At 39.0% G+C, this 27,648-nt stretch overlaps 1 protein-coding gene across 11 annotated transcripts in view; it reads right to left on the bottom strand.

Moving 5' to 3' along the window:
- The window catches only part of meis2a (Meis homeobox 2a), a 195,314-nt gene that overhangs the window by 167,275 nt on the left and 391 nt on the right, over positions 1-27,648 (bottom strand). For all 11 annotated transcript variants that reach the window (XM_044373976.1, XM_044373980.1, XM_044373981.1 and 8 more), the window contains exon 2: positions 24,978-25,073. The gene's annotated coding sequence lies outside the window, so the exon portion shown is untranslated. The remainder of the gene's footprint in view (positions 1-24,977; positions 25,074-27,648) is intronic.

Here is a 27,648-nt window from a genome sequence, read left to right as displayed (position 1 = left end):
TGGTGTCACTTTGTGGGTTTTGGTGATCCAATAAGAAGGCTTGATGCAACATGGCAACCAGGCTTATGAAGAGATCTTAAATAAATGGTTACTTCCGTAGTCATACCTAGAGTCAAAGATGTGTTACATCAGTTTCACATGTTTTTCCAATTTGCAAATATTTAGATCATACTGTAAAAACCTTGCTGTTTCTTTAACCAGTTCATTTAGGTCCAACTCCATATAAATAATCTTCATTCATATTAATTAATTATTATCAAGGTGTTTTAGTTTCTCTCAGAGAAGACTGATATCCTTATTTTTATAACGTTTCATTTCAGCACTTTGTTGCATGATGAACAGCAGCTGAAATATTGTCGAGTTATTTCAGGGATTTGATTAATGTTTGTTTTTGCGTATGTTCATTTTGTCTGGAATTACGTAGGCACCTTAATTCCTCAATGAAAAAATGCCTAATTATCATAAAACGTATGAATGATAATTGTGGAACAATGTAATGTCAATAGCCTTCTGATTAATCCCTCTGAACACAGCCAAATGGCTGGCACAGTAACTCGGTAAGTGATAAGCAATTTCATTTGTTCCTAATTACTAAGAGGCCCATTTTGCCACTGTCATGATGAAATTTCTAAACCTCCTTAACCAGCCAAGGCTTATACATTTATAAATGCATTTTTTTTTTTTTTTTACCCTTTCTCTCTCCCTCTCTGCATTTGGAAGGTATTCAAGTCTAATTACTCACAAGAGGGCATGTGTGCTTACAGTAGCACAAGAGGTGCTTGACAACAAAGTTTATCCCAAACAGCCAGGGCTCTGAGTACATTCAGGTACTTTTCGGGAAGAACACCAGTTCTCCTAAAGTGAAAGAGTGTGTGCGTGTGTGCGCACACATGTCCCCATTGGTCTCTGTGTGTGAGTATGCACACACATGGTCATGCCTGTGTGTGTTTATAGGGATTTTTTCATAGGATTTCAGAGACAATAGAGCAGGTTTGTTTGTGGTCATCCATGAAATAGCCTTGGGCCTATATGCCATAGGTTCTTCAAACACTCTGACTTTTTTTTCCCACCTTTCTCTTTCTTTTAGCGATGGATTTGGGAGGAGGTCTGGTCAAATGGGCTCAAATACAGCATCACACAGTTTTTACCTCTGGGCTTCCTCGCTGTCACCCAACAGCACCCTCAGGACCACTATTCTCCCTCTTATCCCAGACCTGAATTCTTCATTTGGTCACACTGCTTGCTCCTGAATAGTCACCTCTGAGGAGATTAACCCTTTCATTAAAAATGCCTGACCAGGGTCAACCTACTGCCTGGCTCTGCAGTCTCTGCGCCTTGCTTTGATCTATCAGCTATGGAGAAATTATTAGCAAACTAAGCCGTGCCATGTGATTTGTTTTTGTAAATTTGTAGAAATTATTCATAATCCTATTATGTGACCAAGGGGCAAACCTGCATAAAATACTGTATATGAGGCCTTTGTTATCATGGGGAAGGCACAAGGAAGAAAATGTTGAATGTGGGAGCACTGACGCTATGAGAAAGACGAAGAGTGTTGGAAATCTGTTCTAATCTTCTGGACTAGGTCCTATACTTTGGATAAATAAATGCTTCTGTAACAACTGATTCCACTCCCTAAAAATGAAAGAAAATGTACCCATTTCCAAACTCTAACCCAATCCTAAGTACACCTCTTTTGTTGCAGACAAGGAATAATTGTGACGTTACAAACCTCAGTCCCAGCAGCATGCATTATCAGCAGGGTAATGTATTGCACATAACCAGGGGAAGAGGAGAAATCACAATTTTTACACCTCCCATCTCCCTTTCAGGGGCCAATACTTTGCAGAACAAAAGTCAATGTCTCAGCCCAAATCTTGTCTGACAACGCGTAGCAGCCCGTGCTATTTTAGGCTCTTTGTGGTGCCAATCTCCTATCTCTCCCGTGACATTTTTTCAAAGAAAGAGTAGATTTCCTAGAGACTCTGCCCTTTGCAACTTCCACAGCATATTCTTGCACATAGAGTAAGGACCCTCCTCCTCACTCTAATGCCGTCGCTCTCCGCAGTGACCTGAGAAAGGGAAAATTAAGACAGCGTATCAGGCTAAGAGCCCTATCTTTAGCTGGTGGAGTGAAAGGACGTTATACAGATGCTTAATTCCCAGTTTTACATTTGGTATAAAAGGTCCAGAACCTGGGAAAATTTTGTCCTCTAACTACACTGTAAACAAGAGCTAGAAACATTCCTATCATTGGATGGCGTTTGATATGAATGTTTTGATTCTTTGCCCAAATAAAACCTATTTCACATCACTATTTCCAATTTGTCATGTGTTCAATTTATAATTGTCTCCCAAGTTATTATCGAACCACACTCTTTAATCATCCTATGTTCTTTTCTGAAATAATTTACAGCTTGTGCAAAAACTTCATGCTTTTAATGTCCTCATTTTAGATGGACTGGCTTACTGGCAGGCCACCAACTTCACATTAATTCGCTGCTGCATATGAGTGTACAGGTCTTATCCAGGCGTGCTTTTATTCAGGGTGAAAAGCTGAGTCGTTCTAAATAATGCAGGTCTAATTGGCTGTGTTTTGCAGTTAATTTCCATAAAGAGTCCAGGAGACTGTCACCTCAGTTTGGGAGGACAAGGCGCTGGAGCTGGAGCCATGTACCTCAGCCAGTCGTTAATCAGGAAACACACTTTCGCCCGCTTCTCAAAGGGCAGAGGTCAAGGAGGAGGGGCTGACACCATATCTGCACCAGAACGCTATAATTGTAGGAGTGTAAATTGCTGTAGAAAAATGCCCTGTCTCTGAAATTCAGCAAAAACGCATGCTGCTGTCCAAATGGTGTAATGAAGGACCGAGTGCCTCTTTGTATAAGCAGAAAAGTAAGACTAAAGAAACTTACTTGGCATGATTTTGCCATAAACTAAACAGGACATTTGAAGTAGGTAAATGTAACCTCTACCATACTGTAACAATATTTCATCACTTCCTTTCCATCACAACTGACATAACCTGCCCAACGATAGCATATCTGCAAACCTGTCACAAGTCCCACTTAATATTGAAGCATTTAGGTGTAAATTTTTACAGAAAATCAGAACTTTTTTCAACGAGGCACTGAGATATACCACACCAAGTATCTCAAAGCCCTCTGGTGCTAGCCTGTGAAAGTTGTGCAAGTGCCTTGACACTAGTACACATACTCAGCATCAGTGAGAAGATCCACTTGCCTTTGGGATTCTATTTATGCTGTACTGTACCCTTGTTTGAGGCCGGACTCGCTCTCTCTCCTAATGCGGCGTGCTTGATCCCACAGCTGTGATTTTCCGGCTGCCACTTAGCATCCAGTGGCTCCGGGGCCATGAATAGCGGTGGTCTCAACAGAGTCAGGCCCCCTCATTTTATGGCTGCCTGCCTGTGGTCAACAGTCCTCTAGATCACAACAGCACCACAAAGGAGAAAAAATCTGACCTCAAAATCAGCAACTTATATATCACTGAAAATTATGGAGATATATAATTATTTATTGTGATACATACTGATTCCTTATGCTCTGTACTGCTCATTTAACTACATACCATACAGTCTGTACCAAAAGTGGCTACAAATAAGTATAAGATACAATACCAAATCTGCTTTAAAGACTTTACACATGTAATCAATATTTAGAACGCAAGGACAGATAAATCAAATATTACAATGTCCTAGAAGTACATTTCACCGTTTTATAGCATCACTAACAACTTCCATGAAAGCACACAAAATTTGAGAGCTGTGTCTTTAACACTGCTTCTCAAAAAGCAGGCAGAGCCTTACTAAACTGACTTTATTTATTCAGTTTAAAGTGACCATATTGGGTCCATGGAGCACACCAACCCCCAGTGGTACTCTTAAGTGGCTCACAAAGACATTCAGAGGATGGTGCTGCCAAGTGCGGCTTTATGGGGACAATTTAACATAATGGTCAAATAAATACTGGTGTAAAAAAACACCTGTGAACAGTGGTGGCAGGTTGAGGCCCATTACTATATTTTTTGTGTGACAGTTCAGCCGTGTACATCAGATTTCATTCCATTTTCCAAAAAGCAGAGGTTTGCTTTATATGCCAAATCAGAGATGTAGTGCAAGTACAGCTCACTGAGGCAAGGTGAGGATGCAACAAGCAATGCAATGATCTGGGAAAATAATGAGAAACTCTTCTCTTAGTTCCTCATTATACTCTCTAATCATTCTCATACTCATTACTCTCTAGAGGAAAATCTATTTACACTTGATGATTACTCAGCAAAGTCTCAATTTTAGAATTGACTAAGGAAGAAGAGCATCAACCTAATAGGAATCTTTATGAATCATGTGACATTGATAACATGAAAATGTGAAGGAGCAAACATTGCTAAATCATAAAACTGCTGCTGCACTGCTCTCTGTTGGTTGAAACATTCAACTCACACCCCATTCTGCAATGTCACAACTATCACAAAAACACCTAACTCTGAATTACAAGATGAATGGTATGTATTAGTGGGAAGATGGTAATTATGGTAACTGTCAGAGGACATGAACTTGGCACTGTGCCATGTTAGTCGGTATGGATTTACCCTTTAAATACTTCCTTCACAGAACAAAATGTTAATCAATTCAAATAAAACATTGTGAAGTTAAAAAGCCTGATTGTGATATTTCTTTCATAGATGAATATATTGTGTTTTTTGATAACGTTTTCATTTTGTCATCCACAAAAAGATGTCAGTTTGTTAAAAAAAAAAGAAGAAGCAAAACTCACACACTGCGCCAGCTCTGGTTAACACACATAAACAATGGTCAGTGGCACAGGCTCTGATTACTCTGTTTCTGTCAGGTTTTTGGCACTCAGCTTAGTCTCAGGAGGGTCACAGTGATGACTGGGTATCTACAAGCTGTCAAAGTAGGTCAGAATTACCAACTAAAAACAGAAATCAATACCACAAAATCAAAACGGCAATAATGGCTGTGTCATTAAAATGAAGATTTATCATTAGCATAATGTTTTTTCCCTTAACTACTGAATAAAAGAAATCTTAAGCACTACTACATAATAATTACTTATAGAGGCAATGCAACAAGCTCTTGTTCAACTGTCTACCAGTATTTCAAATTCTGCTTTGAAATACTTAACAACTTCTAATACAGTACTTAAAAGGGTTTATAAGCTGTGACAAATTGCTTCATTAATCATTAATATATCATCTATTAACGCTTTATAGATTAGTAACAAGCCAATTATAAATGTATTTTGGTCCAAATGCTCTGCAGCATTTTTCCAGAAGATAACTGTCCACTGGAGGAGTCTTTCCAATAAATTAAAGAGCAAAATAAGAAAACGCAGCTTTAACTGATGAACATACACCAATCAAATCAGTTTTTCACAACCTGCTAACACAAGTGTTGTCCTAAATAATGAGGTATTACTCTTTTTTTGAGAGCCTATATAACAATAATTTATTTATTAACCATTAATAAAGTCACTAGTTTTAACTTTATGGAGCATGTTATATCAGACAGTGAAGCCTTCTTATAATAAAACACCCTATGTCTTTCAACCGAACATTGCGGTTACAAAACGTGCTCTCTGATTTTGTTTCCGTCTAAAACTATGACATAATAACATCTTACATAAACCAGACTTTACACAATAGACCTCGCATGTCAGAAGTCAGCAACAAGAAGATGCAATGTAACCAAGTCCTGATATTTCCTCCTTGTCTTGGTCTTTCCTGCTTGTCATACTTCTCCCACTATGCATCGGAGAGATGACCCCCACCTCACCCTTGGTGCTGGGTGTGAGCTGGGTGTCCCAGTCAGACCTGTCTTGCTGAATGCCTTATGACAGGTTGTTTGCAAAACTCTTGTGTTCTGTTTGTTCCCTCTCCCCTCTCCTGTGCTTGCTGACAGTGTCCCCATTGCGAATCTGAAGGGCCCTGCTTTGTTTCGCCCGCCTCATTGGAGCCAGTGGTGGTCCAAAGAGAGTTTGCACACACCTCATTCTGTGAGAGCATCTGTTGACTTACCTGCCCATTATTTAACTTTGTCTGCCCATTATTTAACTTTTGTGGGGGGGGGTTGAGATGTTTAATGTGCTGTGCGTATAATTTTGTTCAGTTTGTTCTGCTAAAATTAGGACATTACTTTAGGGAGTTAAGAATTAATACATTATTTATATTTTGGGAAGTGCAATGATCATGCTACAGTAAAATATGATTGTACCATTTATTAAGGAAAGACTTAATATACTACATCTGAATATTATGGAAAGTGATAACACAGTAATGTAGATTAATTCACCTTACATTACTATTGAGAAATCTTGTTTATCCGGTTGCACCTGTCCAATTGACAGTACCATTGCCATATATATATGTATGTGTGTGTATATATATATATACATATATATATATATACAAACACACACAATGATATGATGATACTGATATGATATAATGATACTCAGTATTTTCTGAGTAAACCGCAATGTAGAATTAATTACAATTTATAGGTAGCATACAGCAAAAAAACTCATTGAACTCAATGAACCTTGCATGGTTCCTTTTTATACACACATAAAATCAATGATTTGGGGGAGAAAAAAATCCAATACAATCAAATCCAGCCTCATGTCTACATCCAGTCATCTACCTACTTCCCCCCTTTTCTCTACCTCCACCCCCCATCTCCTGTTCCTAACATCAGCAGGGAGCGTGGCTAATTTACGAGCGTGGGCAATGCCAACATACTCTCTGAGGAGGGCCCGTTTTAACACCTCCAAATGCTGTAATGCATCCCAGCTGACCTTAATTATAAAAGCATGTGCCTCCCCTGTGCTTCTCCACCCACTACCCCCCTCCCCACCCAATGCAATCCACAAAGCTGGGGGTGTGAGCCAGTGTTCTTACCTGCAGAGAACAACAGAGCAGCAGCCTCCATCGCAGCTCAATGTTAATAGTTGCATCCTGAGAGGAAATCAATAAAGCTATAAAGGGTGATATCACAGTGTGTCTGGGCCCTCACGCACACATTCACCTTCTCCCTCCCTCTCTCCCTCAGTGAGACCTGTTTATGAGGGGGTCTGGTGGTTGGTGGAGCAACTGAAAGGTCAGTAGTATGAGGTTTTGATCCAGGGATGAGACGCCCTCCTTGGGAGTGTGGGGTAAACGGTGGAGTGGGACCCCTGACTCATCTGGAGAAGAAGTGGATCTTTTCGAGGGCTTATAGCTGCTGTGCGTTGTCAAGGTAGCAAAGCATTAGTGCCTGTAAAGGCCCATCAATGCCGCCTGGTTACAATCAGAGGAGAATCCCCAGGAGGTGAAACGGGGCCTTGCTAAACTGCTGATGAACCGAGGGAGATATTAAAAGACCAACTCTCCTCCTCCTTCTGTCTGTATTGCAGATTTTTGCCCATAATATTGATATATGCACAGCACGGGGCTCTAGCATCATTGGGCTGATAAACTGCTCATACAATAGATAATCTTTTATGTACCTCCCGTGCACAGCACAAATATTATGACTATTAGTACATTAATTAACTCACTGGCCTGGGGGTCCTCTGCCCAGCCAAGGTTAAGAGCTTCTTTAATTAAAGATCAATACGGTTTTGCAGTATATTTCTACAGCACCAAAGGAGACATGGAGCTCTTTACTGTCTACATGTCAGAGTGATATAAGTTCACAGGATATGTATAGACAGAGATTCAAAGTGCAAAATGAGACCATTTGGAAGTATGGAAGAGTGAGGTGATATACTGCATGTCAAACTCCTGAAGTGATGGTGTGAAAGACGTATTAATACCTTCTTTATGGATTGAGTTATGTTTGTAACAATAATGCACGTCTGAGCTCAATCCCAAACACACATACTCATTAAGATCACAGCTAATGGGAGCTGCAACTATGTCCAGCCAATCTTTAAGTCTTTGTTGATATTGGCCTGTCCAACACCACTTACTAATACACCTGAGCACTGAGCAAAGTAGGTGAGCAGCGATGTTGATGGCTGAGATCAAAGCCCACACCACTCTCTCCGCTGCCTTCCAGACAAGCACGCCGTAGGATTTAGCCCTTGTTTGTAGAAGTAAAGATGGCAGGGCCCAGAGAGCACACCTTCACGCTCAAGGCTCCAAAGTTCCCCTCAGATCACCGTAATCCGTCTGGATTATGTTTGACAGGACAGGGATCCTCCTGCTGGTCTGGACCCCTGTCCGTTCCAGAGTATAGCACCACAAAGGGTGGCTACAGCCAAAACCCTGACCACATACCCAAACCAAGCATCAACCTGCCTCTATCCATAAGAAGCATGAGATTATGCACATTGCAAGCCTCACATTATATGTGTGGCAATGCCTATTGATGATCGATTCTGAAGTGTGTTTTGGTTTTGTATTTTTCTGCTATTTACTGAAGCATTGGCTCTTTCAAATTCTAGATTAGAGATTAGATGCAAAGAACTAATTTTATGATTTCAACTTTGTTATAAATTATATGGCATGTGTACTCGGGCTGCAGCTAATGATTATTTTCATTATCAATTAATTATCTCATTATTCTCAATTAATCAATTAGTTGTTTCGTGTGTGGCAGAAAATGGTGAAAAGCCTATTATATTTTTCGTAGAGCTCATGGTGACATCGTCAAATGTCTTGTTTTGTCTGATCAACAGATATTCGGTTTACTATCATGTGTGACACAGGAAATCTTCAAATTGAGAAGCTGCAACCAGCTAATGTTCTTGCTTAATTCCTACTTTAAAAAATGACAAAAATAATTATTCTATTATCAAAATAGGTGCCAATTAATTTTCTGTCAATCGACTAATCTTCGTAGCTCTCTCCATCAACATGAGAGCTGAAACAAAGTCTTTGTCAATTAGTAGATTAATGGATCAATGGAAAATTAATCGAACTGTTTTGATAATTGATTAATCATTTAAGTAATTTTTCAAGCAAAAATGCAAAAAGAATTCTCTGGTTCCATCTTCTTAAAAGTGAAGATTTGCCAGTTTTGTATGTGAGTAAACTGAATATCTTTGGCTTTTGCACTGTTGATCTGACAAAACAAGGCATTTGGAGATGTCACCATTTTCTTTTTTAAAAACATTTTTATAGCCCAAACAATCAATTAATCAAGGAAATATTTTTTAAGAAATATGTGTGTGTTCAAGTGCAACATTTTTACATGGAGAGTATTTTATGTTTAGTTTATGTATAAATATTAAGGACAAACTTGATCCAAAGATCAGGTTTCTGTAAATATGTCTGCAGCCCTCATATAATTGATAACTCACTTGCCCTTATGAAAAATTCACTGTAGCTACATATTTTCACATGTTGTGTATTACAGGCAAGACATGGGGGTTATAACCGAAGGAAGACCAATATGATTTTGATTTATTAGTCTGTGGTATTCAGGGGAAGCCACTTACACACACACACACACACACACAAACACACACAGTGTCTCCACACAGTGTAGTACTCTAACAACTCCACTGGAGATGTGATGGATAAGGCAGCCTCTCTTATCAATGCTGGCTTGGCTTTGGCTTAGCCCACCTGGGTCTCTCTGGGCCTGTTGACCAGTCTCTCTCCAAACACTGCTTCCTCTCCCTCCCACCACCGCCCACACCCTTTGCCACACAAGACTAAGACAGGTTAAACAGTTAAACACCAGCAAATCCAGCACTGCCCTGTGGGAAATTTGCTTCTAATCCCTAACTTATAGGCACAGAATCAAAGCCAAAAAGCCTGAGCAACAAATCTGATCCTCCCCCTAACAATCTTGGGCCTCTTGGGAGGGCAGGGAGAAGCTCCACAGACAAGGCTGAGATGGATAAATACCTAAATGATGAGACAGTCTGGGGACAGGGGAGTAGTGTCTGGCTATGGCCGTTCACCTCCAATTTGGCATCCGCGCAATGAAAGGCAATTGGGCGGCAGCCCCCACACAGCAGCCAGTCCTTATTATTATATGTTGAAGTGTGGCTTGGGCAATGATTAATGACAGCGTCAGAGCGAAAACAAAGCACAGCGCAAGTTATCTCCAATCCACCTGCTCCTGTGGCCCGATTGGAAGAGAATGGAAAAGAGAGCAAGCAGCACATGGCTTGATAATGGGAAAGAGAGGAGGAGGGCAGGGCAGGGTATAATGAAGGGGACTCAACTGACCACAGCAAGGTGAGAATAACTTCTAGAGAAACACAACAGGCATACATGCATACATCCACATGCAAGAATTTACAAGAGCAGTGCCAAAGTCTAAACACGGTGTGCTTCAAATTCCATTTTAGATTCAAGATCAAAATAATTCCTAACAACCCCACGGGGATTTATTCTTTATGTTTTTAAACTAACCAAATGCCAACTTGCAGGTAGTTTCCATGTGAGGTGTGAACATGCAGCTTGTGGCTTGCCTGGGTGATTGATTTGACAGACAGAGTGGACTTTCATGGCGTCTGTGTTTGTTACATCCAGGCCCACTGTCCCCTGCTGTATTGGTGTTGACATTTATGAGACATGTTGGTGGGGGCCTGCTAGACCTCACTAATGAGAGAGCGGAGGCTGACAGCGGGTAGCACAGCCTGACACTGCCATCCAGAGGCCACACTGGGTAATGCATGGTGGTCAGATGCCATGTTTACACTTGTTCCACTTCTGTGATTCTTTAAAGGTGTACTAAATTGCTACGTCTTACAGATTAACAGAGAAAGTGCACTTAAACCAAGCTTGAAAAGAAAAAAATATATAATAAACAAACAATTAACTGCTGTCTTCTATACAAAAGGCTGGTGACACACCAGTTATTGTACTGTGCCTGTGGGCTCTCAGGTGTGCATGTGTTTACAAGTGTGATCCGCCTTAATTGCAACATTGAGTTTATGCCTATGTGTGTGCCTGAGTGCCAACCTCACTGTCACACACAGCGCTCCAAATCAGGTCGCTGTGTGACGGCGAGTTGCAGGCGCCAACGACCGGAGGAGGACACTGGCTGGAGAGTAAAGCTGCCCTAGATAACGTCATGGTATGGTACAGTATTTTATTTATGCACGTGACTCAACCCTAAGTTGGAGGAGACAAACTTTTGCTTGCTCATATCGGAGTGGAGAGGAAACAGCAATTAGTAACCTGCACTATGATCAAAGGGATTAGGACACTGTCTGATATCTGTACCTTGCAATGAGAATGAATGTAAGAAACAATCCTTTTTTCCATTTTTGTGCTCTATCAAATGACAAATTTGATCCTCACTGACGATGAAAATGACAAAACAAAACTTCCCTTTAGATTATTACCAGTGCATTGAACAATTCTATATAAAAAGGGAATACTGGGCATGCCAGTCCCCTCTCTGTTTGCACTGTCCTGTCAAGAAAAAATATTAAATAAAGTCTCATTTTGACCCATGTCTGGAACCAGAGACTCTCCATTAAAACCAGGAAATGAAAATGCACCACCCCTGGCTTCACTAATAAATGTCTCTGCACTTTCCAAAGAACCCCTTGCAGGAGGTACATTATACACCCTGGCCATCCTAGATCTGATGTTCTCCCACAGGAGAGACACCAAAAACAGCGTCATGTAGAGTCTGCCGGATAAAATGGGAATGAAAGGGCTTATGTACATGCAAGATCCTTCGCACCTCTTTTTTTCACTGCTTGAAAATGTACATCAATGTATTATTACTTGGTCAAACACATCCCTGTGTCCTAGGGGTTACGACGCCAACTATGAACTGCAACTTCCCTAGTCTGAGGCATAAAATGCCCCGACAAATATGCAATAAAGAGGTATAGGCCTTCAAAAAGGAGTTAGTATACCCTATGACTGTTAGGTCAGATGTCACCGATACTTGTTGTGACTTTTGCTAAAACTTCCAGTTCAGACAGAGTCAAGTGTGAGCAAACAAATACACCTAAGGGAAATGTCTGTCACACTTAAGTGTACGCTAAAAGCCCTTGAAAGCGGCCCCAGAATCACAGTTTCCAAACACAACTCCCTCGCTACATATTTTTTGTCAATCAGCCTTGAGATGCCAGCTATATGCAGCATGTAGTGCATACAGGACTGTGGACTTCTCTGGTCTTTAAACCATTAGGATTTGTCAAGGGGCCATGACCAGGTATATGCCGCAAAAGCAGGCTGAAAGTAAGCAGCCCTCACAAAAAGGCTCGAAATTTCTAAACATCATTTAAGTGAGATTTCTCTGTAAACAACCTGTCAATCATTTTCATTAAAAATGTTTTGTCATTTTTTTTGGTGAACACTTGTTTTGAGACTTCTCCAACTGTATGCTTTATTTGACAGTTCCAATCATGTAACACTGCATCTTTCAGCTGTAGATGTGGCAAGGTTGTCTTCCCTGTGTAGTTTCCCCGTAGCAGTGTAATCTGTGGAGGAAACAGTAGTGTTTTTTAATGAGAAGCCCTGGTCTCCTCTTCTCCATAACAGCTCTTGTCTGTCTGTAGTACAGTGCAGCACTGCACAGCATGCTCCACTGAAATGTGGTCTGTCTATGTGGGATTGCCGGGGCCCCTTTGAAGTACTGAGCTGCGGCTGTTTCCTTTGTGTGTAACAACGCAAAAAATCAAACCTTAAACCAAAACACCCATAAGAATACCACAATATAAAGTGCCATATGTATATGATGCTTTACACATCTCCTCTTTGTTTCATCCCCTCCCCTCTGCTATGATTATGCATGTCTTCTGTGAAGAGCTGCACTGCGTCTGGAGAGCCCCTTGAATGGAAACTGAGGTACAGAGAGGCGCATTAAAATCCTCTAACGCTCTCAAACGAACAACCTAGGGACAAAACATGAATTCCATGCGGTTTCTCCCCTTGTAGTGGTGCAGCTCAGACAAGCTCACATTTAGCACTGGCTGCCATCTCAGACAGGGGGTCCAGTGGGATGTGTAGCTATGTGTTTATCAGAGGATGAACTTCCTCTTTTTATGTGGCACGTTTCCCCCGTTATCTCCTCCCTCCTTTCCTCTTTCCTTCCTCTCCCTCCCTCCCTCCCTCCCTCCCTCCTTCCCCTCTTAGACTGTAGTTGAAGGTGAAGCACCAGAGTTCAGAGAGCAAGAAGAGCAGCCGTCGCCTGAGTCACACAGAGCTCTGCTCTTTGGGAGCTCAGGGTTTTTGTCCCTGTGTAGATGCTGTGGCACACTTACTGTAGTAAGAATGTAGGATTCTTGAATAGAGTGTATATAATCATGGCCTACATAGTATCTGTGTTTGGCAACTCAATATCACATTGGTAACTTCTAAATCACCTTAACTATCTTCAGCGGGGAAATGAAATGAGGGTCACTACCTTGAGACTGTCATTCTCTTGATCTAATATAATAAGTTTACACACTTACAATATCAACTAATATTTTGTTGTATCCCATACTAGGAAAACAATGTTTCTTTTGTTACAAGGTTTTAAAATTTATCAACTTCCCAATTGCACCTGACACATTGTTTCCCTCAAATTTAGACCTTTAGTCACTTTAAATATTGATAACATTCCCCCTCACTCTGTCTAACAATGTCACCTATCTTTTAAGTATTTGAAACAGCATCATGTGTATTGGTGAGGTTAAAAAAGTTTAAGCTCATTTCTTATTGATTAACATTTCCTCCTACAGTTGGTGTAAGCAGTAAAACACCATAAAATAGCAGGTGGTGCTAGTATTTGGTACGCTTGGCTTATTCATGGCTTATTCATGGCTTACACACAATTATCATTTAATGCAATCTAACTTATTGCTTCTCTACCTTTCTTATTTGATCACCAATTTAGTAAAATATATCAGCTCTACATCCACAAACAGAAGCTTTTAATCACAGTGATATATATATATATATAACAATGCAATGAGATGAGGAGACTCAACAGCAGTGCAAATCAAACTAATATCAATGGCACCCTCTAGTGGAAATTTTGCTTCACTACCACTGATAGCACTGATGAAACTGGATAAGTTTTTATCAGACATCAAGACACAATAGCAAGTCCTATTGCTCTTGACTTACTACTTCAAGATATCATTTGAACTGGATGAATATAAATGAGATATCAGCAAATTGTGAAAAATGTCACTCACAAGTTCCCAGAGGCCATGGTTACTTTTCAAAATGTCTTGTTTTGTCAAAACCAAACCCCAAAGATAATTGGTTTATTATCATAAAACCAGAAAATATTCACACTGGGGAAGCTTATTATTTTTAATTATGCCATTTTTGCTTAAAAATTATTATTCAATATACAAAATCATTGGCAATTAATTTTCTGTCGAGTGACTGATCGTTGCAGCTCTAATCAAATTTACACATAAATTGTTTTGTTTTTTCCCCCTGTGGAGTCTCCCAGCACTATGTGGTATACCCATTTCTGCACAATGCAACTACAGTGTTTCAATAAATCCTTTTCATTCAGAATCAAACATTTTACTGCTATGTATGAGGTTCATTTATATATCAAGGTGCAGTGACATGTAAAACAATATTGATGCACGTTTGACACATAGAGAATAAGAAAAACAAGTGACTCCCTGTAGTTCTAATCAGCTGGAAACCAGGAAGATGACTAAAGCCTTGTCCAATATTGAGAACATTTTGATGGCCAGGAAGTTAACGCTGAACAGCACCACCACAGGTCAGCACCTGCCCATTTGTCCCTATACTGCCTGCAGTATGGACTGTCCCATGAAATACTGTATCTCTGTGAGAACTACAAACTGGCAGGTGTAGTTATTCCAGTTCTCTCAAGCTATTACAACAAACTTACAGCAACTTACTACTGCTGGTTCAGAGGTGCAACAGAGGATGTCAAAATTTCTAAATCCATGTCTGGAAAGCTACAAAATTACAAATGGGAGAATTGTCACTTTTATGCAAGTTCTCCCATAGCTATGCCAAATACTGACTTTAAATGCCATTACTGCTCTAAACAAAATCACTGGTCAAACTTTGCCTATAAAAACACTCAAATGTTAATATTTTATGTAGCACATGATTTCATACACTTAAGTTTTAAACAAAGAGGAAAAATATTACGGAAACATTGCCCTCCACATCTGAAAAGCTTAACAATTAAACAAAAGCAATTGCAAAGTACAAAGTCACAGATTTCATAAAGTACATCAGCCTTTGAGTCTTGATGCCCCAGGGGTAAACAAAACAAAATTAAGGTCTCATTAGAATCCAAATCTTGTTTTTTTAGTAAGCAAATACTTGTACATACAGAGACTCTGGCTCAATGTTGAAGCCAAACTTCTGCCACACTGGTGTTGCATATTTGCATATCTTTTGGCAACCAAATAATTTAACTGAAACCACAATTCTCTCAATCCCTCCCACTTGGGATTACAATGTCTTTGTTGTTTATGTACTGATTTTCATTTGTTTTGTGTCATTAATCGTGAATGGTGTTGCCTGGTCCACAGCAGGTATTGATGAACTCACTTGGTTTTTCAGAAAATAGTTAATTTAGACAAAAGTAAACTTGTGCAGACTCGTGCACCATAGTTCACAGATGACTCCACCCACTTCAACAATACTTTAACATTGTTCAATAGGTGAGACCACAAGTTGGCCAGTTTCCTAAGTTTCATTCTTCTTTTCCACAGGCTGTTGTTGAGTATTAAATATTATGAAAAGTTTCCATTTATCCAATATGTGAGTGCAGCATTAGTATAATCACAAAAACCACTCTATTGCCAAGAACCAAAATTGGTTCAATTTCCTCCAAAAAAGGTCAAAATACCCAACTTCTGGAAGAAGCATCAGAGTTGTTAGTAAAGTCCAATCACTACACTGGAATGGATCACATGACTGTGTGTATGTGAAAAGAATAATAGTAATGAACCCAAAGATATTTATCACCTGATTTTACAGCATCCTTCAAGTCATTATTTTGGTTTTCTGGCCTGCAACTTTACTGTTTTGGTTCAGTCTTGTTGTGTAATTTTCAGCCACAGCAAGCAGTGATTTTCAGCAAAAAAAACCTCAGATAAACCTACTGTACGCTACCTGCCCAGAACCAAACAGCAGACCAACTAAGTTAGCAGCTATCTGGTGAACATAGTGGTGTATTAAGCAGCTAAAAATAGATATTTCCCTCATAAAATGACCAAAAAAAAGGTTATTGCCGGTTTAAAAAATATTTTGAGTCTTCAGTTTATTCAGCTTTTGTTTGCATAATTAAGTACCAGTTAAAATTTTAAGTTATATAATGTGACATGTAATTGTTATTGCCCATCTGAGTGAATGATCACTCTTAACAGACAGTGAAAAGCCTCTCTACACTGAATTGTATGATAAAAGCAAAACAAAAGGGATAAATCAGCAGAGGAAAACAGATCAGAACAAATACTGAATTATTAGTCAACAAAATCTTAGGAGAAACATTCCTCTTTTCTTTGCAACTATCACAACTAAAAACAATATTTCTATTTGTACACTCATAAGCAGAATTCTGCAGAGCAATAACCTCTGTAACCTCTAGCTCTGGCAGAGACCAAAAGGAAACCTGAGAATAAAAACAGAATGATGTTGATGTGAGATGACTCAAACATCAAAGCGGACTCAGATAACAGTCCTGTCTGTACCTCTATAAATAGTTCACCTGGTTACATTTTTCTCTGCATCTTTACTGAATGGCAATGATTGGTTAGTCTGCATCTGGCATGTTGTTCCTCGCCCTCCATAACACTAAGGTTATCAAGTTCAAAAGAAATGCGCCAAGGCTCACTCATCAAGCTGACAAAGTATACTTGGAACAAACATGCATGACACCACAGGGGAAGTTGATACGTTCTCACAAAGTACTCGTTTGGAATCATTTTGATGCCAGATGTTGATGCGATGGACAAATGTTTTGCCAAGAAGCCAGGAACTAATGGTGTTGATGGTGAAATCAAAGTTCTTGTGTGTGCGTGTGTGTGTGTGTGTGAGTGTTTGCACATATAAATATCTGGGATGCACTGCTGTTTTTCTTTCCAAGGTGGTGTGTTAAATGACAATGACACTCATCCCTTCATGGTGACAGGATGAACACATCTGTGATCAAAGCAGCGGTGACACGGCAAGCCTCGAGGAGACAGACGTGCGCTATACGTGTTGGGGTGGGGTGGGGGTTTGGTCTCCAAACAACAATTCAAACTAAGTTTTTCTCAACATCTATAAACATCTGTTTGTCTCTGATAAATTCCTGTCCTGTCTTATTTGCATCTGTCTGTTACTACTGTTTGATGACAGCTCTTCGCGTAATGCAGCACAATTCAACCACATGATTAATCTGTATAAAAGATCAAAAGAAATCTTAAATCTCATCCATGCTGAAACAGTCTAAGAAATATAATCTGGGAAAAAAACATTAAAATTTATCAACTATGTATTATTCTGGATATAAAGTGTGCCTTTCAATCTTCCACAGTATTCAAAACCAGAGCTGTAGACTCTGTTTAAAAGTGATCAGTTTTAATAGTATAGACACTACTGAACAAAATAACAGCGAAAGCAGTAAAACCACTTATATTCTGACTTACTGTTTTGTCAGTCTCAGATTTAATCCATCCATGCCAATGCCGTACCAATTTGCTCAGCAGATGTCACCATTTTGACTGTATCAGACGCTTCAAAAAAGTGAACCATTTTCAATACAACTGCTTCATATTGATTTATTGCTTCAGAAAGCTTTGTTTCCCACATCACTAATAAAAACACTTGTGGGGTTCAACCAGGATGATGTACAACCAACAGGCAGAGAAGCAATGATGGAAAAGATGTCAAATTATTAATTTAAAGGGCACCTCTGTGCTTCAAGAGTTGTCTGTAAAACATGAGAACAGATGAGATTTTTATAGGTCCTTCCTACAGGGACAACGAGACGCAGCATGTGCATTTTGAGCGCAGGCCAGGCCCAGGTACATAAATAGGTGATGAAAGATGCCTGAGCATACAACTGTCATTAAGGTAGTGAGTGAATATCAAATGATTTATTTTTTCTTTGAAAACTCCCTTGCCAGGTAAATGCCTCAACAAAGCAGCTGTAAAAATGCCATTATCCAAAAATGATGCAAATGTGTAATTTTCAGAATGTGAGAATACAGTAATAAAATTTGACCAAAACCTTAAAGGACGGGTTCATAATTTTTCAAGTCTGTCTTAAAACAATAGTCAGATGTCCAAATGAACACTGACACATGTTTTTCTTGTTGTAATCATTCCTGCTGTTCATCCCTTTGTAATGCAGACAAAATCCACAAGCCTCCTTCTGTGCAAAAATGTATTTAAAAGTTTATCTGAAGCTAATATGAAGCTTCAGCCAACCAAATTTGTCAAATCAAGTAGATATTTTTCAACATTACAGTCTTTTTAGTGTCAATGTCCGTCTTTTGGTACTATAGTTCCACCACAGCTCAACAGGGAAACATTGTCCGAGGAAACACAAAGAGGGAATTTGATACTAAAAAGACTGTAAATGTGGCAGATGTCCACTTGAAAAATTTTAAACCTCTCCTTTAAAGGAATACTCCACCAAAAAAAATCTATCATTTCAGGGAGTGAGCAAATACTCACTCCCTGTAAACTTGAAAAGCAGAGAGCAGCAGAGGTGAAGATTTGTCCTGGCAGCCTTGAATAAGTCTAGGCCAATGTTTTGACTTTACTGACATTACTACATACAGATAGGGAATCCCTTTTAATATGAAAACAAGAGCTACTACATCCTCACAGATCAGTTTATCCACTGAATATTATATATAATATCCTCAGGAAGGCAGAGTAAAAACCATAACATTTTAATGTCCTCAAAAGTGAACCTTTGCTAAACAATACCAGCTCAGTGCCTCCCTTGATCATGATCAAATGTTCTCATAATCTGAGAGACAGACCACCTAACACTGTCTCCAGGTTGCCAAAACAACCTACAGATGGCTTTTCTCCACTGTGGCCATGTGAGTACAATGTTTTAACACAGACACCAAATACTTTTTTACATCCACTGGTAAATAAAATACACCATAAAATCCTTCAAAAACTGCATCAGCATACATGTTGTCTACATTCTGAAATGTCTCTGTGGTCTGGTTTATGTTGGACAAACAAAATGCAACATGCACTCAAAACATGGATTGTGCTATTCCGCGACATTATGCACAGGCTAACCATGGCTCTGCAGCATCATTTAAGTTCTGGGGGACAGCAAGAATGTTCTCTTACAGGTGGTGACAGTCAATTCACTGCTCTGTAGAGAGGCAATCCACAGTCCTTCTATGCAAAAATGTATTTAAAAGTTTATTTGAAGCTAATATGAAGCTCCAGCCATACAAATTAGTCAAATCAGGTAGATATCTTTCAACACTACACTGTCCGAGGAAACACAAAGAGTGAACCTTATGCTAAAAAAAACTGAAACGTGATATGACTAACTCAGACTGCTGAAGCCTCATATAAGCTTAAGATAAACTTTTAAATGGACACACTGTGGATTTTGGCCCCCATCACTTACATTGAAAATGCATCTGTAGGGGATCTTTTAATAGCCAGTATGAACAGGAGGAATGATTACAGGAACCAGCCACAACTAGTTGCTGCTTTCCCAGTGCCCTGGGCACCATTCCCACACTTCACCAGGTACTTCCCCAGAAGAAAACTGGGACCAGCTGCAGTGAACTGCTGCCTTCCCCATTTCCCCAGGGTAGGCAAGTATCCTGGACCAGGCGCAGTGAACTGCTGCCTTCCAGATCCCACGAAGCACCCATACTAGGTGGAGCAAGTGTGAGTATCGGTCGGGCACCTAAGACCAGCTGCAGTTAGCTGCTGCCTTCCCAGTGCCCTGGGCACTGTTCCGACATTCCCCCAAGTAGTTCCCCAGAAGTAAACCGGGATCAACCGGAGTGAACTGCTGCTTTCCCGTTTCCCCAGGATAGGGGGGTACTTTGGACCAGCCGCAATGAACTGCTACCTTCCAGGACCCCCCAAATACCCATACTACTTCCCAAAAGTACACACTATATTAACCACCTGGTGGAGTACTATTTTGTTAAGATTATGAAAAAAAAGATTCAGACATTATCTTATCCTGCAATCTTCTAGACAAAAAACAATGTGATGGTGAGAAGGGGAGAGAACTATATTTGATGAGTGAATGAGATAGAAGACCAACTACGCTACCTTGGGAATTGCAACCCAGGAAATGTGATGACTGGGAAATAGGTATTACCAAATACCAATCGAGTTCACACTTAACAGAGCACACAGACTCATTCACTGAGGGGACAGAGGTATTTTTATTAAATCAAATAAGGAAACTGACATGTGGCTGAAAAGACAGTAAGTTTTTAGTGGTTAAAAATATGGAGTTAAGATGAAGAAGTAAAAATATTTTTATTCCAAAACTATTTTAAAATAAAATTAAAATCTTTTACCATTAAAAGTCTAAGTGTACTTCCAGTATTTCAAAGAATTAAATAACAAAACCGGAGTGGGCTGAAACTGGTAAATTGGGGGACAGGCGTCTGGTGTAAGGTGTGTCTGGGGGTGCTACCATATATTCACCACAAGTGCAGTTACAACAACCTTAACAAAATTACAATAGTAAAGAACTGCCAGCAGTTGCCATTCATTTACTGTAAAATTAAGTGTCTTGCTGCTGCTGAAATTAACATTTTGTTGCAATATTTTAAAACATAAAAAACTGTTATTTTCTATTTTTTCTGTAAAATACTGCCAAAAGGATTGAATTTATTTGCACTTTTTTCACAAAAAGTATACTTACATATTTTTACTGTAAACTGCAATATGTACAATCTACTACTTGACACACTATTGTGTAACTGACTAGTAGCAGTGTGGACTACAGTGAGTTTTGTTAAATTTCTAACATATTTTTTTCCAAAAATGGTGACATGAATTACTCATTGACAGTATTTGCAACAGTGAATAAATAGCCATTTGAATTGTAACTTAAAATGTTAAAGACAAATGATACAACTTTAAGGTGTTTCTTTCAAACCATGTCTTACTTTATTAACAATTTTAAATGAAGATGCTAAACATTTGTACAAAATTAGATAGTAATAGAAAAAACAAAGCACGGAGCTCATTCAGGTAATTAAACTTAAATTCCAGTCATTTAAAAAGTAAATAGCCTACTTAAACAAGTAATGCAGTCGTTTGAACATTGTACACAAATAAAGACATAAAACATTATAAATATATATTAACATGCTCTAATGCAAGCTGTAACCAAACCATCCACGTGTGTAGTGAGTGAGTGAACGACTGAGAAAGTGACTGAGTGAAGTCACTATGAGTGTATGACTGAGTGTGTGAATTTGTCAATGAATATCAGCGACTGTGAGTAAATGACCAAAAATAACTCAGTGAGTAACTGAAAAGTATGGCTAAGAGACTGATTGTGTGGTTGTTTGAGAGGTTTCACTGACTTTTACGAAGTCCCACTCAAAAGTGCATTTGTTTCTTTAGTAGATTCAACACACAAGGGTTGACTGATATCATCCTCTTCCAGGTGACTTTCTTTGTCTTCTGACAGGACAGGGTGTCTCTCTCAGAGTTTATCCCTATAAACTGCCTGAAAAACAAAATAATGTGTTAAGAGAGGGTGTGAAAAAATTTTAATACTTAATTTATGTAGCACATTCATTCTTCTGAAGGACTAAGTCAGCCCCTATAGTACTATATCCTCTAGTACTGAGGCAGAAAACAATTTCATCAGTTACAAAGTGGTATACGCTACTACACAGACAGCAATAGCACATTATCTAAATAAAATTAAGTTGTTGGGAGACATTTGGATATAAAACAAAGTAAAATCAAACTCACCATGTAATTTGGAACATCAGAATCACAAATCCAGCTCCACTCTCAGAAATGTTGACTTTCCATGGAATCGAGAGATTATTTTAGCTACAGTAGAGATGTAGCTGAGCAAGATTCTGATTTCAAAACTAATTCAAGTCCAATGCTTTTCGCATTTGATCTGTATGTTGGAATGCTGCTGCCTGACTGAGTTGTATTTAGGCTATTTTGTTTTGTTTTGTTTTGTTGTTTATTAATGTGAACTGGGTAGACTATGAAACTGAATTACTCTTCTGGGATAAATAAGGTTGAATCTGAATGTAATCGGAAGTAAGATTCACTTCAAGAAAACAATGAGCAAAAATTCCAAATCATCAAGAATGGTTAATAATTCAGAAAGAATATCAAAGAATAGATCTGGGGCTTAATGAAAAAATTATATACTAGTAAAACAGCTTTTTTGTTTGATGTTGTGATTAGATGGCATAGTACCATATCATTACCATGATAGAAGGGCATATAGAACAATTCAAATTGATTGAAAATGTAATGTATTTTGCCTATGCTACCGAACAAAGCAAAAAGGAACTCACCTATTGATTTGCTGGATGAAGATGGGTGAAAAATCATACTCCTCTGTCCAGTCAGACATGTGCCAACTCTCTACTGTTAAAGAAAGCTGCTGCCAGCTGCTGCCCCAGCAGCAGTTTATTAAATCTAGTAGCGCCACCTACAGGTGAAACTGTATCAAATGCTACAGACTTGTTCAGCATCACCATCTGTACAACTTATCATTTCAGCTCTGTTTTTTTTACCACGTTTCCTATTTCCTGTTTTCAGCCTGATGTTGGAAATGCGTGTCAGTGTGAAATATTTGGATGCTCCTGTGGAAAAATACTGTTGTTTCTACAACAGATGATTCAATCTCTGATAATTATATTTAATGCCTTTGAAAAAAAAATGCTGACATGCTGACACTCACACAGTTTAGACATGGGGATGAAAGGATTGCCAGAAAGTTAGGAGACATTACAGCGCCGTAATGTAAAGCTCACCCCTCCTCTCCCTTTCCCTCCCTCCTTCATTTGGTGACCCACTAATGTTCTCTTATGAATAGATAATGGGCAAAAATCTAATTTCTTCGTTTGAATGTAATACAATTAAGACCTTTTAAAACAATGACAAATGGAGAGAGCAGTGAGATGTCTCATCAGTGAGAAGGTAAAGACAGCATCAGCGAACCTTAAAAATTAATAAAACCTTGAAATGGAATTTTCTCGCCACCATCTGGAATAACAATCACCAAGACACTCCTAAACTCTGGCTCTCAAATAAAATTAAAGTTCTCATGAATTTGAACTCATAAAGAGGATGTGAAGCCAGTCTGGGTATCATCGGATAACCTGTAATTCATCTGTAATTCAAAAACGAAAAAACAGTAAATCTGTTATTTGTTTCGAAACAAAAAACAGAAAACCATTTTTGGTGTCAGAATCAAATAACAAAAAACGAACCAAAAATGTCCTGTTTTGGTTTTTGCCAATACGTTTTATCATTATTTCTTTTTGGATTGAAGAATAAACAGGTCTGCAGACATTCAGCCAATTCGTTTTTGCATTTGAAACCAATAATGGAAGTCACGTGGTTTTTTATTTTTTTCATTTTAAACCAAAAACCAAATCACGTGGTCTATTCCTTTCCTTTTATTTCCGAACGGAAAACAAGAAAACCAACATCAAATGACGGTGCACAGTCTTCCCACAGGACCAGCTTGACTATTGAGCAACACTGTCCTTATATCATCCCTCTTCGACTACTGCAACTCCCTGTACACTGCGATTAGTCAGTCGTCCCTGTATTGCAGATCTTCTAACCCCTTATTCTACTTCCAGGTCCTCAGGTCAGCTGACTTGGGGCTCCTGGCTGTTTCGCAAACTAAACTTCAGCTCAGGGGTGACTGCGCTTTTGCGGTTGCAGCCCCTGGACTGTGGAACAGCATTCCCTTCCCTATCAGATCTGCCCCCTCCATCAACTGTTTTTAAGTCCAGGCTCAAAACTTACTTTTATTGTCTAGCGTTTGAATCCTCTTGATGTGGTTGATTTTTTGCTTGTGCCTTTCCCCATGTGTTGTCTATTTGTGCCTACAAGCTGTGTGCCTTGTTGTTTGTGTTAGTGTTTCTTGTATTTTTGATTTTAACTACCTGCTATGGTCTGTACAGCACTTTGGTCAAGGTGAGCTGTTTTTAAATGTGCTTTTATAAATAAATTTAACTTGACTTGACTTGTCCTTTCTACAGCAATCCGAGGTATGTTTTAAATTTGATTTTCTCTGCATCAGAAGTTGTATATTTGTATTGAATTATTCAAGAATATGTAGACTAATTGCTTTTTATACTGAGCTATTACCAGACTGAAATTCTGTCTGAACACTGTTCAGACCAAAAATGGTCTGTATTAGTGTGGGCACATTTCTTCATGAAGTGATACAAAAAGTCCATTTTGAGGGATAAATCCATGCGTTTTAAGACTAAATAAAACACTGCATAGCATTTCATAATAGTGCAAGTCATGTTTGCAGACTTTACAAACTTGCCAGGGTTGTAAAATACTGACAGAAAACATTTTTATATATATAATATATTTGTAAAATGGTTGTCAAATCCCAAACACGGTTCTGTGTAACAAACCATCTGGCACTTCATGTTAGGTTGTCACAGCCAATATGAGAAGTCATCCTTCCCTTCCAAGCGTGTAGGAGAACCAACGGTGGCCGTGAAACTCGCAAAAAATATGAAAGGCCCTCTCTAGAGCCAGTGTTTGGTTTGTATGTTCTGGGCTACTGTAGAAACATGGTGGTACAACATGGTGGGCTCCGTGGAAGGGGACTTGGAAAGGGAGTGCTTTATGGCTATTATGGAGAGGAGGAATAATGTTCACCCACTAATAACTTTGTCATCATACATTTGACATGTGAATATTGTATTGAGATAGACTTGAAAAAGTCCAAACCTATCCTTGAATCTATTTGAATTTTAAAAATGCTGCAGGAAGCATTCAAGTTCACTGCCCATACAATATGTTAACACTGATTGATATTGACATGTCTGAGTGTACTGAGCACTTACATTGCAGGTCTTGAAGAACTCAAGAGACTCCTCACACTGATACACTGGAAGGCCACGAAGAGTCAGAGTGCGTCTCATGTTGATATTACTTTGTTCCTAGATTGACAATCAAAAAGTAATATTTATTATACAAATGAGTGAACATCACACACAAAATAGTGTAACAGTTCTACCAATGTAATTTCTAAAAAATAAAATAATTATGATGGTTCTATTTTTTAAACACCCATAGCTGCCTTTTACCTTGCAAGGCAGCTGGATTCGCGAGATCATGAGATCACGACATCACGCGAGAATCCATCTTGTCAGGCTTCAAGTTATGTGCTCTATGAGGATTCTCGTGTGATCTCATGATCTCGCAAATCCAACTGCCATATAAGGTAAGACCATCTTTGGTAAGACTCTGGTCTACAGATAGCCTGCATGTGAGGCGTTTAGAGAACATGGGTAAATTGTAGCTTCTACCAATAGCCTGTATGTGAGGCATTTAGGGAACATTGGTAAATTGTAGCATCTACCGATAGTCTGCACTCTCCCCCTCTAAACTGCATCAGTCTCTGCATGCACATCGGTCACACGCCGTGTCTTCCACCACCACAAGCAAATTCTCAACCTGTGGGAAACATTGAATCGGACTGCTCCGAACAGGCATGTTTTCAATGGGCACTGCACTAGTGTGATTAAGGAGAGTACTGGCACTTTTTTTCCACTTCAAGCACTACACAGAACAAGGTGACTGTGAAGTTGGTCCTCCAATCCAGGGAGATCCCGCACATAGCAAAGAGATAGCAAAGCGGGCGTGCCTCACGTACCCAGTGGACACAAACACACGGGCTAGAATGGCAGCATAACTCTCAACATACATATTGAGGTAACACTTGGTGTTGTATCAAGACAGACATGAAAAAATACAAGCCTATCCTTTTAAGTGTGTGGGGAGCACAGATAGGCTCGCAACCTTGCTTCTGGAACTATCCTCATAATTGTATTGTTTGTATTTCGTAGCAGGAAGGCAAGCCAGATGTGGCTGACAATCCTTCTCACTGTGGTCACTGACAACACTACTGGTGCAGTCCACTTCAGTCCTGAGAGCATCTCTGTTGTAGTCGAAGATGAAATTCTTGTCAGTGGTCTTCCCGAACTGGCTGATGCATTTGGACTGCTGTTTGGCTTCATGCATGCATTGCATTTAGAATATCCTAAGAAACTCATTCACATGTTCACACTTATCCAGAAAATACTAATGTCTCTTGATGATAGTAAACTCTGAAACAGTTCCTACTGAAAATTAGGCTTCTTGTTGACAGAGTGAACTAAGCAACAACTTTGAATGCACACATGTGCTATAATGGTATATACTGCTTCTGTCAGTCTGTTATTTTTTAGTTAGTTTTTTTTTTTTTGACAAAGAGACATTACAATAATTTAAAGTGAAAACCTGTTTTGGTATCAAAGACCTTGTAAGCTTGACAGGTAGCTTAGAAATGCTTGTAACTTGCTCCTACATAATGGATTTTTCTGTTACAATGGAGAGCAATGGTTATCCATTTTCCATAGAAAAGCATGATCCACTTCTGAATTGTTCATCCATATGCTCAATATGTTTCCTACTAGCTTACAGTGGATGAGGGATATTCAAAACATAGGTTTTTGCTGAGCATTCCTTTTTATATTGTTCCATTGTCTCATCTACCTCACCTAACAATTTGCACTATTTATGATTGTTTTTGTTTTTTTTTAACAATCACATTATTACTGATTTTTATGTTCTTTTGATTCCTTAAACTTTTCTTTTATTTATTATATTGCACTTTTTTGAGACTCTGAAAGTAATTGTGCTGCTAATGGAATTATATGGTTACTTTTTCCATAAATATACAGTGCCGGTAGTAAGGGCAATAATAAGCTTTTTGGGTGTTGCTGTTAACTAGAATTTTTAGAAGTGTCTAGGGTTCTTTAATAATTGTTGCCTCTAAAATAAATCTGGCTGTTACATCTTAGTTTTCAATTCTCATTTTCATGGCACTACTCTGAGATTAGGCCTGCAACTAGCAACTGTTTTTGGTATTGATTAATCTACCAATTATTTGCTCTGATTAATCATTTAATAGTTTGATCTATAAAATGTCAGAAAAATGGCAATCACAATTTCTAAAAGGTAATGTCCTTAGATAGATTGCTTGTTTGTCAGACCAACGGTCTAAACCTCCAAGTATTTAACTTGCTATCATAGAAGACAAAGATAAGAAGCAAATATTGAGAAGCTGTAAATAAGGAATGTTACTGCCTAAAAGTAAATAATCAATCGATTATTAAAATAGTTGCTGATTCATCTTCCTACAATCAACTCATCATTTCAGCCCTATAAAATGTGTCTTTCTTGTTTTCAGCCCGATGTTGGAAATGTGTGTCGATGTGAAATACTTGGTTGCTCCTGTGGAAAAATACTGTAGTTTCTACAACAGATGTTTTGATTTCTGACAATGATTGTTAATGCCTTTGAAAAGGAAAAAACATAGACCCGATAAAAATAATTGACGTAGCCATCGTGATATCACAATTTGTTTGTGGACTCGCGTTTTGAAGCCATGGATGTGTTATTAATTCGAAGCCTCGAGTTCAGCATTTTGACCATCACCATCTTGGATATTTGGAGCCAGATGTAATGAGA

Source organism: Thunnus albacares, chromosome 15 (assembly GCF_914725855.1).
Source record: "Thunnus albacares chromosome 15, fThuAlb1.1, whole genome shotgun sequence".
NCBI classification, from domain to species: Eukaryota; Metazoa; Chordata; class Actinopteri; order Scombriformes; family Scombridae; genus Thunnus; species Thunnus albacares.
The sequence above is the reverse complement of the archived record's forward strand: the minus strand, read 5'-3'. Positions and strand labels throughout refer to the sequence as shown.